Source organism: Neodiprion pinetum, chromosome 3 (genome assembly GCF_021155775.2).
Source record: "Neodiprion pinetum isolate iyNeoPine1 chromosome 3, iyNeoPine1.2, whole genome shotgun sequence".
Lineage (NCBI taxonomy): Eukaryota > Metazoa > Arthropoda > Insecta > Hymenoptera > Diprionidae > Neodiprion > Neodiprion pinetum.
In genome coordinates, this window is record NC_060234.1 from 33,971,160 (window position 1) to 33,985,029 (window position 13,870).

Below are 13,870 nucleotides of genomic sequence, written 5' to 3' on the forward strand. Positions count from 1 at the left end.
ACATCCCAATTTTCACATGTATACGGGGGAGAATAGACTCGCGAGAGGGTAAAATGAAATGGGCCAAAGGATGGGGTTTCGTTCGGCGGTCGGGGGCGGCAAGAGGGACGGAGGGGCGAGGCGGCCGGGGACGGGAAAGGAAAAGGAGAGTTTTGGGAAACTAGGTTCCAGGCTTCGCGTATTACACCTATAGTACCGCCCCGGGCGGAGGCGGGTGTTTCCAGGAAGCCGTGACGGGCGAGAGGACGCGGGAGGGTTGTGCAGAGAAGCTCCGGTGACGCTGGTAGACCGTGCAGAGGTGAAACAGCACCGGCCTCCAGGTATTGACCCGTCGTAGTGTGCCGGGGAGGCACTGTCGTCGCCTGGCAACCGCCCGTGGCCAACACACGTAGAGGAACCTTGAGAGATCTGACGCCGCCGGCTCCCCGATGATGGCCCGCCGGGCGCCGAGGCCGGATAGCCGGCGAAAGATGGCGCCGACGAGGTCATCTCACAGGCGTACTCTTGTACGCGTACCTACGTGTAGGTTACCCGTGACTCGAGGGGTGCCGATTGACTTGGGAATATTCCGTGGTTCGCTATCGTTCCCGGTCAGTCAGTCGCTAACAGTCGCTACTCTGACAATGAGAGCTAATTCGTTGCCGAGTTAACGATGTACGCAGGTACGGACGGATGCTCCGAGGGGGAGAGACGTCGACGACGACTCTCTGGGGGAATTCCCTTTGTCGGATAGGTACGTCTCTTCTTTCCACTGCCTCGGATCTCTGATGTCTTCCTTTATCGCTCGTCTGGCTGTAACGCGGTTCTTTCCTCCGTGAAACGAGACTGCTGGAATGGCGCGGACGAGGAGAATCTGCAACCGGGGTGTACCTACCGTATTACCGTCACGCTGCAGCCCTCTGTTATTCGGTCCGTACCGCAGCGCCCGAAGGAAGCTCAGGTACGAAATTTATCCGCACATTAGCATGGCAGCCGGGGCCATGGTAGCGGATGCAGGTAATCCGCCTCGGGATCTCGCGGCGCAACGACACCTGCGGTGCTGGTTCCTGACGGCGGAGAGTTCGGTGATCAGGGAGCGTAGCTGGTGGCCCTGACACGCGTGTATTATACGCCGAGTTTCTCGCTGTCTCGTAAATAATAAATTTGCCAGGTGAGCCCGGCTTGGGTGTGAGTGTAGGGACCCGCGATAGGCCGATGCAGAGGTGGAGGGTAGTGGCTGGAAACAGACCGTTGCTCGGCAACGAGCTAACCACCTACGCGAACCTCGGCGCGACACACGTACGCTCTCCGGCGAGCCACGAACACCCGGACCCACCGACGAAATCAATCCTTGTTTCGATGTACGTGCAGAGGAGGCGAGTCCGTGTGCGTCTCGGACTCGCGCCTACATCAGCCATGATCCTCCTCCGTAGGAGCGGAGCGGAGCGGGTTCGATCAATACCACGAGCCACCGACGCCCCCGCCGACTCGCCTGCCCGCTCATTCACGGCAGGGTTTCCTCCTATATCTTCCTCGTGGAGCTGCGATTCGTACCCGGCATCCCGGAGGTGGACCCCCGGCTGCCTCTCGAGTCACGCCGAGCTCGCTCGGGCTCGAAGCTTGCTCAAGGTACGTACCGCTGCGTGTATTGACGTGGAAAACCACGCCGAGGTAACTTTCACTTCTTTGAATCGCTCTCCGTGTCGATGAGAGATACCAGGGATAGATTATCGCCTTTCCCTCCTTCGAGTAAACAGCATTTTCTCCGAGGACCGAGCGTCGCGACGTTTCGCTGGAGTCCATCCGATATTCCGGTAACGAGGGTATCTCTCGAACATTGATCACTTCGTCGCCCCCAGAATCCGACAGAGCAAATCTGTACTCACGATTGACGGTCGTTCGATGAAGCCGATCCAAGCCCAAGGTGAACCCTGTTGAACGCGGCAACGGGACCAAGGTGTTTGTTCTTCTCGCGCACACCCGTCCCATGCTCAACAATCCAATGCTGCAGCGCAAGTGCAGTTCGGTGAAACTGATCATCTCGAGTGCAGCGGAGCGAGACGAGGACAGTGCAGTCCTCTGTTAATGCCGAGAGTTCAGACTAATTCTGCTAACCTGTCCGAGTTCTGTCAAGGTACTCAGGCCAGTTCCCACGATGTATTCGAGCCGGGAAATTAGACGTACCTTGCAGCGTTAAGGCTGGTAGAGACGTATCCACGTATAACAGATATCTATTTTATGCTGCGTAAGAAAGAGTGTCTCGTGACGCGGTGATGACTCGATGAAATTTTCGAGGTCTTCGGAAATATCATCGGGCGTATTACTCCGCACTGCCGATGATCGTTATACGGCAAAGCAGCCGTGGAGATTTCCAGTACCCGATCGCACAGTGGAAATCGATAACGATCAAACTCGGCTCAATTCGGGGATCGATGACGAACGGAAGAAATGTCAAATTCAGGGCACGAAATAATTTTCCTATACCTCTTGAACTGGAAACGCAACGCGCAGCCCCCATAGTCGGTCATTAGCGACATTCCGGATCGGCTGACTCATCAGCCGTATACCTACCTCTTATCCTCGACAACTCTACATAACTCGAAGCGCAAGTTTGCAGTCATTCCTCGTACCCTCTCTTTGCGCTTTCTATCTCTCTCCCTCTCCCTCTCCCTCCCTCTCTCTCTCTCTCTCTCTCTCTCTATCTCTCTCTCTCTCTCCCTCTCTCTCTCTCTCCTTCTCCGTCCCTCTCGCTTCGCCTCGATATACCCACCACGTACGCATACATATTTATATAGATGTAATTATGCGTTACACGCGCACGTAACTACCGGCGTGTTCTGTTATACGCACACCGGCGCACCGTACGGTGTGGATGTCTTCACCCTCGCGGAATACGGATGTAATCCTGTAATTGCGAAGCGTAAGAAAATGGCGTGCATACATTGTACGGATAATACGTTCGAGCGAATCTCAAATCATCGGGTAAAATTGATAAACAATTCGGCGACCCGCACTGCAGGAGAACGCGACACTTGCGCGCTGCAGTGCGTTGCACGTTTGTTGCTCTCGCATGTTACAAGTACACACCTACATGTAAAAGGTAGCAGGTTTACTGTTATGCATTTCGTGATGTTATTGGACTGCGAAGGAAATAACAGGATACGCACTGTCCCATAAACATCCTACCGACTGACTGACGCGGCATCTTCGTCAGCCTTATTCTCGCGTTCCGTTCTCTCCTCGCCGGTGTTGTTTGTCAGCGGTGTGTGCCTCGTTATCGACCACAAGCCGACGCGGGCGGTCGACCAGACGGATGGACAGTGCGTTGCGGAGCGCAAATGCTAGCTTCCCGAACAGAGGGAAAACTAGTACAACCCGTAATCGCTACCTGGACTCTTGCGCCGCAGATAACGAGCCCGTTGGGGGCGCCGACGCAAACTCGATACCGCCGCCCGAACCGGACCTTCTCTATCTCGGAATACGACTAACGCGTCGAAATTTTACTTCAATTAGTGCTGAAAAACACGAGCGTGGATCCGGAGGCTGCTAGAGAAAGGTCTTGAAACTAATATTCAAGGTCGAGAGTTTGCGTCGCATCGATACGCGCCGGTCCAAAATCTTCCCAAAAGTCATCCCTGCAGCCTCACGACGACCGTGAAGAAAAGTTACCGAACAGCGGGGCGTACTGATCGGTTTGATAGCCCGACCGTTTCAGAGACGGAAATCTCAGCTTGTCAACGAATCGTTCGGAACGTTTCTGGGTAAAATGGAAAAGACTGTGACGGTAAAAAAAATTGGAAATCTCGAATGACGATATAACGTAATATATCGTATTATTGATTGTCTCAAGTAGCGCGCGAACCGGTCTCTGAATACGGCTGATGTACCCACTCGAAGAGGGAGGATGAGTGGACGCAGATTAAATTCAACTCGTGGTAAATGTCAAACTCGGATGACCCCCTTTTCCTCGGTGTCGTCGTCCCAGCTCGGTCGCCCCCGCAACGGAACGGAACGACGCAAGCGAACAATGTAGCGCCAGGGTTCGGTTAAGCCTTGGGGGGGTGGGTCCATGGCTCGATGGGATAGATGCTAGTCAGTTAGCGTCATCATCATTATTATTACACGAGGCATTAGAGGGATGCTGGCACATGACATTTGGCTGGCTGGCATTTAGCGCTTTTTAGGGGCCCCCGCAGCGACCTCGGCCGCCCGCTCCCAGCCCATCCAATTTCCTATCTCGTCCCGTTTCGTCACGCGGTATCCTATTATTAAGAGAGATGATCATCTCCCGCCTTCCGGACGACGCGAGCTTGTCGGCAGCCCCTGTGTGCTCTTCCCACGTCCCGGTGAACGCGGTGAAACACGAGATGTCACCGTGGTGGCAACACGAGTCAAATATTTACCATTGTCAAACTAATGCACGATCGCGTTCCTTTTCGTCCCTCACCCTCTGGACCCGGAGCTTACCGCGCGTGACACGCGTATCCCGTCTCTGTCGCTGCACGACGGCATTACATTATCGATGTATCGGGCTTCCGGCAACGACGCCTTCTGGGTTTCGTCGCTCCCGAGTCCCGCGTCGCGCGTATACCGAACGCGGGCGGCTATGCCTCTGCAATACGAATACGAATGCGGATCGCTCTGGAATTCGGCACGATTTCTCATCACGTCGAAATCTGTCGCGATGCGGTGAAAGTTACCCGTCAATCGTGACCGCCTCGAGCGGAAGGACCGACCGACGAAGAGAGACGCCCCTCTTTCATCGTTCGCCGATTAAGGGCACGGTTACAATTCCGCTGCATGCGCCGTGTGTCCGATCACCTTCTGTCCTCCACCGTAATCGGATTGCAATTCCGATTTCCCAACACCATCGAGACACTTATTTTTCACAATTCCCTTTCCGTTAATGCCACCGGCCGCTCTTCTCTGTGCTGCGAAATATCTTATATATAAAATATCTATACCTACGGTCTCGCGTCAGGCCTGATCGCTCGTATCAACCGTTTGCTAGTCACGCCCCTTCGTCGCGGTGACCGTTTCTTACATCGAGGACACAACGTTACAACGCGCCTGCACAGTGTGGTTACCACGCATCCTTTTATCGTTCCAGATCACGACAATGTGTGTACGATGATGCAGCCTGTGCATAGGTGTGACTTTATGCCCGGATACCTCGCTTCTGGGCTGTGGTGACGATAGTAATAATAATAACGTCAACAACGGTAATAATCATGATAATAAACGGGCATTATTACGCGCCGCGGCCGAGGGGAAAAGACTTATCACATCTCGAGGCTGAGGCAGATGACGCCGAAGGAAGATACAGCTGCTCCTGCACCGCACCTCGTTGCACGAATCCGAGAGGCGAAACTCAACTCTCCGAGGAGCACGTCATCGTCCACGCGAACGCAGCTTGACGCGGCACGCGCGCCAGACGCCGCTGATGTCCAAGTGTGAAGGGGTGTACCAAAAACGAGGTAGGTATGTATCTCGCTTTTTTATTCCCGTTTTCTTCCCTGTTCACCGACGCTCGACGAAAACTTGCCCAGCTTTTGCCTTGTGTTCCGCACTACTCGCTTGTAATCACAGCATAGTACCGTGTATCGGCTGACTTCCATCACGGCAGAGTCAAAGTTCAGTGAAAATTTAGAAAGTCTATCTTTCGAAGCTGACTGTATTTGTAGAAACCTTATCGTAATAACGTGTATATCCTAGGTTGACTTGTATGTTGGGCGTTTTCCATTCTTCTTATACGTTCACTTTTCAAACGCCCTTGAGAATCTCACTCACGAACTACAGATAGTTCTGTCATAAGTTTGTATCCGTACGTACTTGCATACCTGGAAATACGGAAACCTACCAAACAGTCGCATCGGGAAGCATTTAATTTCATTTCGTGCTCGCATTAAAATTCATGATCACGAAATCGTGGAGTCAAGATTTCATCACATTTCCGATCCTGCTTTCATTTTCGGCACACACACACACATATATATATATATATGTATAGCGTTCAGCTGCTCTCGGCGTCCGCCTCAAGGAATCGGTAAAAGTGGCTAGCTGATCACAGATTCCTCCCTCGATTATAATACGAGCAATCAAGCATTTGAGGAAATTCCAGCGATGCCACGCAATTGTACCTCGATGGCAGTTGCTGGATGTGGATGGGAAAAAAATCACCTGGTACGTAGGGTGGAGAAAAAGACACGCGTCTCTCAGTTTTTCCGTATAACTGTCACCTTTGCTCCGAGTAAAAGGAAGCGAAAGGAGGATAAATAGAAGGAGGAAGAGGACCAGGTCACCGGCACGTGCGAGCTGTCGGCCCGCGCGACTCTTTAGGCAGGTGCCATTGAACGCTGAGCAGCGTGTGTGTCCTTATACGAAGAGGCCGATGTCGGTGTGGAGGTAAGTTCGTTGCCCACGCGCGTTGCATCGGGCACCTATACGTACATTGCATACAACTGACGCCGAGAGCGAGCTACTGCGGCGGACAAGACGGTGTGCGGGATCGAGACGTACCGACCAACAGACGCTGAAGATCTCGCGCTCGTCTCTCCACCCGAACGGCGCAAGGTGCGTCCGTACCAGATGGAGGCAGCAGCAGCTGTTACGTCGCGCTGTTCGGCGCGTGCCATCGGGTATAGAGAGACAAAAAATAAAGGAAAAGAAACGGGGAGTAAATGAAAATGAAAAAAAGAAACACACGTAGGTACTCTCGCTGTGTGTGGAGGAAAAAATTTACAATGTACCGGTCTATACTCGGATGCGCACATGCGTGTGTAACGCACGGGTGTATGGATAAGTTTTCAGTTCGGTGCGAGGTACGGAGACCGTGCACTTTGTTCGACGAGCAATGTCTCAACCGATCCATGGATAGGAAAGCTGGCGCAATGAACCAGTGTCCAGTCACGAGCTCTTCAAGAAGCCGAAGACACAGGTGTCTGAGGTGAATTTCATCACAGCTTCGCATTGTTGAGATTTGTCAGAATCGCAGGAACTTGATCGAAACCAACCAATGTCGAAGGGTTGGAATTCCAACGGGCCTGGTTCAGATCCCAAGGTGACGTGGAAGAGAAGGCTCAGAAAAATATCCACCGATCGGAGGAGGACCGAACAGAAGCCTTTGTCTCGCGGATGTAAGAATTTCTTCGACGGCGTTGAATCGATCGGTGGGCGTAAGTTCTGACCAAATTTGGCGTATGCATATGCATATATATATATCTATATGTATAAGCACGTAAGCTTTCCGAATGATAAAACTCGTCCGAGGATATATAGCGAAGCGAGGGAGGACTATGAGCTGTTAGGCGTTGATTCTTTTTTAGTATACGCATGTCTATGAGGGCAAATTACCGGCGCGTTCCGAATCGATATGCAGACGCTACGAGGGAGACAAGGCGGAGGAAAGCCAATTTCAAAGTCTTTGCCCTCGATCTCCACCTGGTGTTATTATACGGCAGGGTGTAACGTGTACGCAGTCGCAACGCGCGTCGTGCATCGGATCGCACATGTGTGTTCGTCTGGAGCTCAACCGCCGCTATCCGCATCGACGACAACGACGACGAGGACGACTTTATCTCCTCCTCCATCGGCTCGGGGCCCGAATTCTCTCCTGCACCTTCGATCTCCCGGCTCTCCGAGCTAGGTATAAGCCGGCGTCCGCAGGCTCATCCGCAACGCGAGCCGATCAAGGGCAGCGCCCTGCGTCGCCGGCTACTTCAGGGAGTGGCTGCACGGATGCGGTTTGCGTGCAGCCCGCCGCCGGCAGCATCTGCCTCTCGCGTTTTTCGACCCCACCAGAGATTGAGAAGCTCGCCGGGACCGGCGTCCACTCTGGTCGTGCCACCTATATCCCGCAACGAAAGCTTATGTAACGAGAATAAACAGGGTAATAATAATCTCCACACCCCTGCCACGCCGAACGACCGTGCCTACGACTACTATACGCTTCGCCCGCCAGCTCGGATTAATTATCTAATGCCACGACAACATCTGTCATCGAACGCCGGGACGAGCAGGGCGCAGCTTTTGGCCAGTCATCATCCCACCCGTCCTAACTTCATCGTCCAGCTTCTGACTTTTCAGCAACAGCGTTGCGTAGGGTGCAACCAGGGTATAATAAGAGGAGCACGATGGCTGCTGGGCTGTGGCTTTGGGGTCTTATCGTACAAGCGTTTCGAACGGTAGGTACATTGTTGTACCAGACGTCACTGCGGACAATCGAATAAATTTGGACTTTGGAAATATACTCGATTCGTCTGTTTATCCCGTAGAATTGTCGAAATCGAATTATAAGGACAAATGCCTTTACCTTCCGTACACCGTTATCCTGTAATATCGAAAATGTGAATATTTCAACCATCGCGAGAAAAGATAAGATTTAAATGAAACAGATATATCGTTACTTCACCCATAATAAAGTTCACCATCTCGGTTCATTATCGTGCGCATACGTAATCAAAGCTTATCGATCGTGGTGCACGGTCCATGACGTAGCCTTGCGGTATAACAGTTCGAATCGGGTCGAAGCAGAGAGAATCTGCAAAGCTGCGGAGAGTCAAGTATAGAGCAACGAGATTGTGTAGAATGGTCACATGTGCGCGTGTACGTATTCGAAAACATTGATAGTGGAACCGCCGCGCTGTGTTAAAGAGATTGGCTGCAACGGTCAGTTACACGCGCATACACGCATACATGCATACGTATGTGAGCCCAAGAAAGCCCATCGAGGGTGTAACAAGATACTTTCTGTAAACGATCGCGTCAATTATAATAAGTAATTACATGCGCGTGTCCGGCGATATTACAATGCGCATGGCGAGTATGAAGTCTAATAATAAACAAAGAACTTCCTTTTTTCGAACAGTCGTAACGAGGCGAAACCTCAAGAAGGGACCCGAATCTCGGGTTCGCGGTTACTAACTTCAGCCTTGTCGCAATAAGTCCGTTCTAGTCCGACCACCTATTCCGATAACGCTCGGTAAGATTTGCCGGATAATTAATCGAGCAAACAAACTTTGGCCCAATGTGATAGGCGAGGCGAGGTGCGGCGGGGGGCGCAAGACGACGGCGGCGGCGGTAGATCAACGAATTTGCAACATTCTCACGTGCATCCTGTCCCGAGGTCCGAGCGCTCTCTAACGCTGTACATACTTGGTCGTCTTTGCCATTAGACCGGCTCGCTGAAGAGGCGAGACCAGAGGAGGAGGAGGAGGAGGAGGAGGGTGGTGAGATCGACCTTTCGGTACCGTTAACTTCGGTCTTGATTGCCCGTCTGGAACTAGCCTCGACAAGACCGCCCGTCCGAACCAAAGGATCAAAGATCAGCTCCGGTTCGGTTCTATTTGATTCTTCGCCGCGGCTCCGAGAGCTCGTTCCTTCGTTCGTTCGTTACGCCATCTCGACCGGGCTCCAGGCGAGCAGGTGCGCGACGATGCTGCCCCGGGCGACGAACAGCTGCCCCGATGCAGGCGCACGCGCCAACCGCACCCACGATTCCGCTACATCGTAACCCATCCGATAAAACGGCGTATCCTTTTCAACGGTCGACACTAGGTGCTCCGTTATCGAATCAGGTCGACTTAATGAAAATCCAATATTCTCCACGACGCGCTCGTCTCCCGGTGACTGATCTTTTCTCGCGTGATCTCTGATCGCACCGAGAGTTGAAATTTCGCACTTTTTGCCTCTCGCAATTCCCCCGTCTGCGGTCTTTCGCTATTCCGTCATGCTATTTTCGCACTTCCAAACATCCCGGACTATATGGCCATGGTATTATCTATCGGGGTCGTCTCGTTTGCTGTGTGTAACTTTCATATCAATAGAAGCGGTCAAGTTTAAACATTCGTGGTCATCTTAACTATTTGTACATCCAAACACGACGATAGGACTCCAGACGGAGTTTGTTGGGCCGCGGGATTTCACACGAAAGGAAAATAATAAATCAACTATTTTCACAAGAAAATGTGATCGGTTCTATACCGTGCAGCTGATACGAAAAATCAATAAGTGCTTAGAACAAAAACAGCTGGCTTCCTACATCGTGAAATTTAGCGCAGTATCTTGACTTAAGAAATGGTTTTGAGATAAGCGATCTTGCTGTCCACGCTATCAGCGACGTTTAGCCCGTGACTAACCGCGCTCACTTGGAGTGTACGTGTATAGGCGAGCAGCGCAGCATCTACATCATCGTCGACGGTTACCTGCTCGTCGTTGCTGTGATTCCGAGAAACGCGATTGGGGGAAACGCGTATGCGAACTTCGAACAGACTTCGTCCCTGCATGCCCGCGATTCTTAGATACCGGCTAATCGATACGTCAGGGTCCGCCTTTCCAGGGTGACGAAGAGGAGCCTGTTATGAAGTATTTTTCGACTTCGGGTGAGATCATTTATTTGTTCGCCCTGGTCCAATTACACGCCGCGGCAGTAAATAAGTTAAACACGTACATCTCGGGATGAGTCAACTCTGGAAAGTCGGGAGAATGCTAAAGCTGGTCACTGCGAAAACTCGATCTCTGAACCAACGAAAACATCGGCAACGCGAAGGAAGGAGTCGGATTTATGATAATCATTCGGCATCAGCGTTGAATTGGCGAGGGCGTGTGGAATGATCGACGAGGCTGGATCTGTCACTCATGATTGAAATTGAAGGCTACGACGCTCGATATAAGAAACTTCGGCAAATCGTACTTTCTAAGAAATATGTAATTCTACGAAAAAATATTTGAAAGCCCGTACCTACTTAGATTGATATGTGGGAAATTTCACCAATTACAGGCAAACGACCAGACCGCAAAATTGCGATGTGGCTGCAATTTGACTTTATTATCGGGCATACTAAGGCATGAATATTTTCCTAATCTTACACCTCTGGCCCTAACCGTTTACGAGAAACACGTCAATTCGTGTGGCCATCGAAACTAGCAGCTAGCAGGTCATTTCGTGTGAAAAAAAATAAGATTCATCGAAATACAAGTTTTATTTTTCAATATATTTGAAAAACTGTTTATTCGAGACAGCAAAAGAAAAGTTATTTCAATGATTTCGTCGAACAGCAAGGAATTTTCTCGTGGGAACCCCAGATTTTCGGAGTGGGATGATCTTGGGATAGCGTTTGAGTTAAATCTATGTATTTACACAATCGATCGGAAATCTATGAAAGGATGAACTTTACACTTGGGAAGATCCTCGATAACACTACGAATTAGATTTTTTTCGACAGCGGCGCGTAAGTACTAAAAATGTTGAGATAAAAATTGAATGGCAAAATGAGTCAAGAAGCTTCTTACAAACAATTAAGCCTTGAGGTTGAAAATCGGGGTATAATCATACTTTGCTGGATCACTGATAACATATAAAAATTAAAATCAAATCAAAATTAGTATACTTAATCTTTTACCGATAACGAGCGGAATTGCCCATACAATATACACGAGTCGAGTATAATTTAACAACTAATTAAAACGGAAATCCGTATTTTCCTCATTTGTTAAAGTGAACGCGAAAGCGATTTAAGAAAATTCATTCCGTTGTAGAGGGAATCTTGGATACCTACAGCTTTTTCCCGAAAGATAAGACGTTCACGACATTTTCTAATCCCACGTCACCATTTAAGGAATCGAAGAAATAAATGGTCGACTTTACGGAAATGCGCATCAACCAGGGCCTTATCCGGCTGGTAAGAAGATGACACACAATCCCCCGAATCCCAAACCACAACCGCATCGTTTTTATGCAAGAAATGGTTGGAGGAAATTTGAAAAACGCATATTGCCATGGGTATTATACGAGCGTGAAATCGGACCCTAAGTATCACGTAACCATCCTTGCAATCAGCGGCACACAAAAACCTCAATCGCGGAAGTTACGTTCGCGCATATTTTACCACTCTAATAATTCCCCCGAATGACATTGCGCGGTGTCCCTTCAGGCCTTCATCTCCCTTCGTTCCAAGGACCCTTCGAGTCGCGAAGGGGCGTCGGGGTCGGCCTTTGCGTCGGCGTAAGCGTGGGATCCACTTGCCCATTGGTGGGCGAGGACCCAGATCTCACTGCGTTGGTCCAGATCAATTGAAGCCTCCTACTTGATGAGCTGTAGTACTTGGGCTGAACAACCCCGTGATTCCTATTGGTCGACACGGAGGTAGAGTCGGATCTTTGCTTCATTCGCGGAGGGTTTTACGCGTGAATAAGATAATTTATACCGTACAAATTATATTTAGCATAAAAAATTTATTCCGACAACATAAGGACGGAGCGTATAAAATCATATGTACCAAGTTTTACCAGATAAGGTTTATTTCTATTTCAGAAAAATATAGAACCGCTGGGTTATAATGGTTGCGGTTACTCCGTCAGTCATGCTCCGAACCCATGATCCCGGACGAGTGTACGTGTCGTCGATATGTTTACATACTCGACTAGCTCTCGGCACTCTGTAACAGCAGACTTAAATGTGATTATTTAAAGAGAGATACGTGTACGTTTCCACAAATATTCGTTCTTCACATTTCAAATACAATATTTAGGAATTTTCCCAACGCATCGGCTCACCGAGTCAACTGAGATTTCGATCAACTAGCAGCGTTCTTCGAAGATACCGTATACGTAGATTTCTTTCAATTACAATTTGATCGATTATTTTTCAAAATGCGATACTTATCAATCGCTGTACGCTGAGTATTTTTAAACATCACCACTACGATGCCTCCATTTTAGCGTTGTAATTGGTTCTTAATCTGTCGATTCGAACGGCAATCGAAAATTCTCGGAACACAATGATGCCATACTCAGTCAGCATCTTTCAGAGAACTTGAGCGGCGCCTGATAAGCTCGAAGTTGGAATATACGCCTCGTCTTTTAATGGGTTGATTATTGTAGATCCGGCATTCTGGTAACGATGACTAACGATTAAGGTTTCTTATATAGATAAATAATACGATTGACCTTAACAGTCGGTTTTTCGAAGCGAGAAAATGTCTACATGTGGCGAGTGCAATCGCGATAAGAGATTTAACTCCGGTGATCAGGCAATTTTTCGGTTATCACGGCTGACGCAACGCACCTGTATAATGATGAAACTTGTTACTCAAAGTTTGGCGAGCTAGTTTACGGTGATACTCGATACGCATCTGCAGGCCAACTACGTGATCGATAATAACTATTATCAAGGTCATACAGACGCCACACGTGCCGATTTTTCCCTGTAGAAAGAGATCTTGAAACGATTTAGATCACCTTAGAATGAATAGTCGAAAGAAAAATAGTCAGAAATACGATTGCGTACCGAACCGTCGAATGGATGATTTTGTATGAACAATGTGTCTGTTTCAGAATGTTGTGTTCAGTTATATAAATACGTACTCCTAACATATCTATCTAACATCGGCTATTTCAAGCGTTTCAATAACAACGAAAACGCCGTTGCCTCGGTGGATTCATATTTGATTCTTTTCGTACTTCCTCGTTGATCTCGGTCTTCGTCATAATTCAAACGCCCATTCTGGTGTCCAAACATGAGAAACTAGGCAGGAACGCGTCGAAAACAAGCACAACGTGTTTCATCTGCATATCAGTCGCAGTTGCTCGGACAGAGGCGAGAGGCATAGCCAGACGTTGCGAAGCGGACCGATAAGACGGGGACCGTCTGTCGTTATCTGCAAGCCACATTTCTCCACTCCTCCTCCTCCTCCTCCTCCTCGGTTCACGTAGATCCGGAAACCTGATGAAGTTGGGTATAGACGTATACGAGAGTCGGCCGCGAGTATGGCTAAAAATATGCGTAGGGAAAACAACGCGGAGATCGAAAGGCTGCGGTGACCCCCCCATTTTCCTCGTGCGCACTTTCCTCGATGAAAAACGAGTCGAGAAGAGCACCGCTACAATAGAAGCT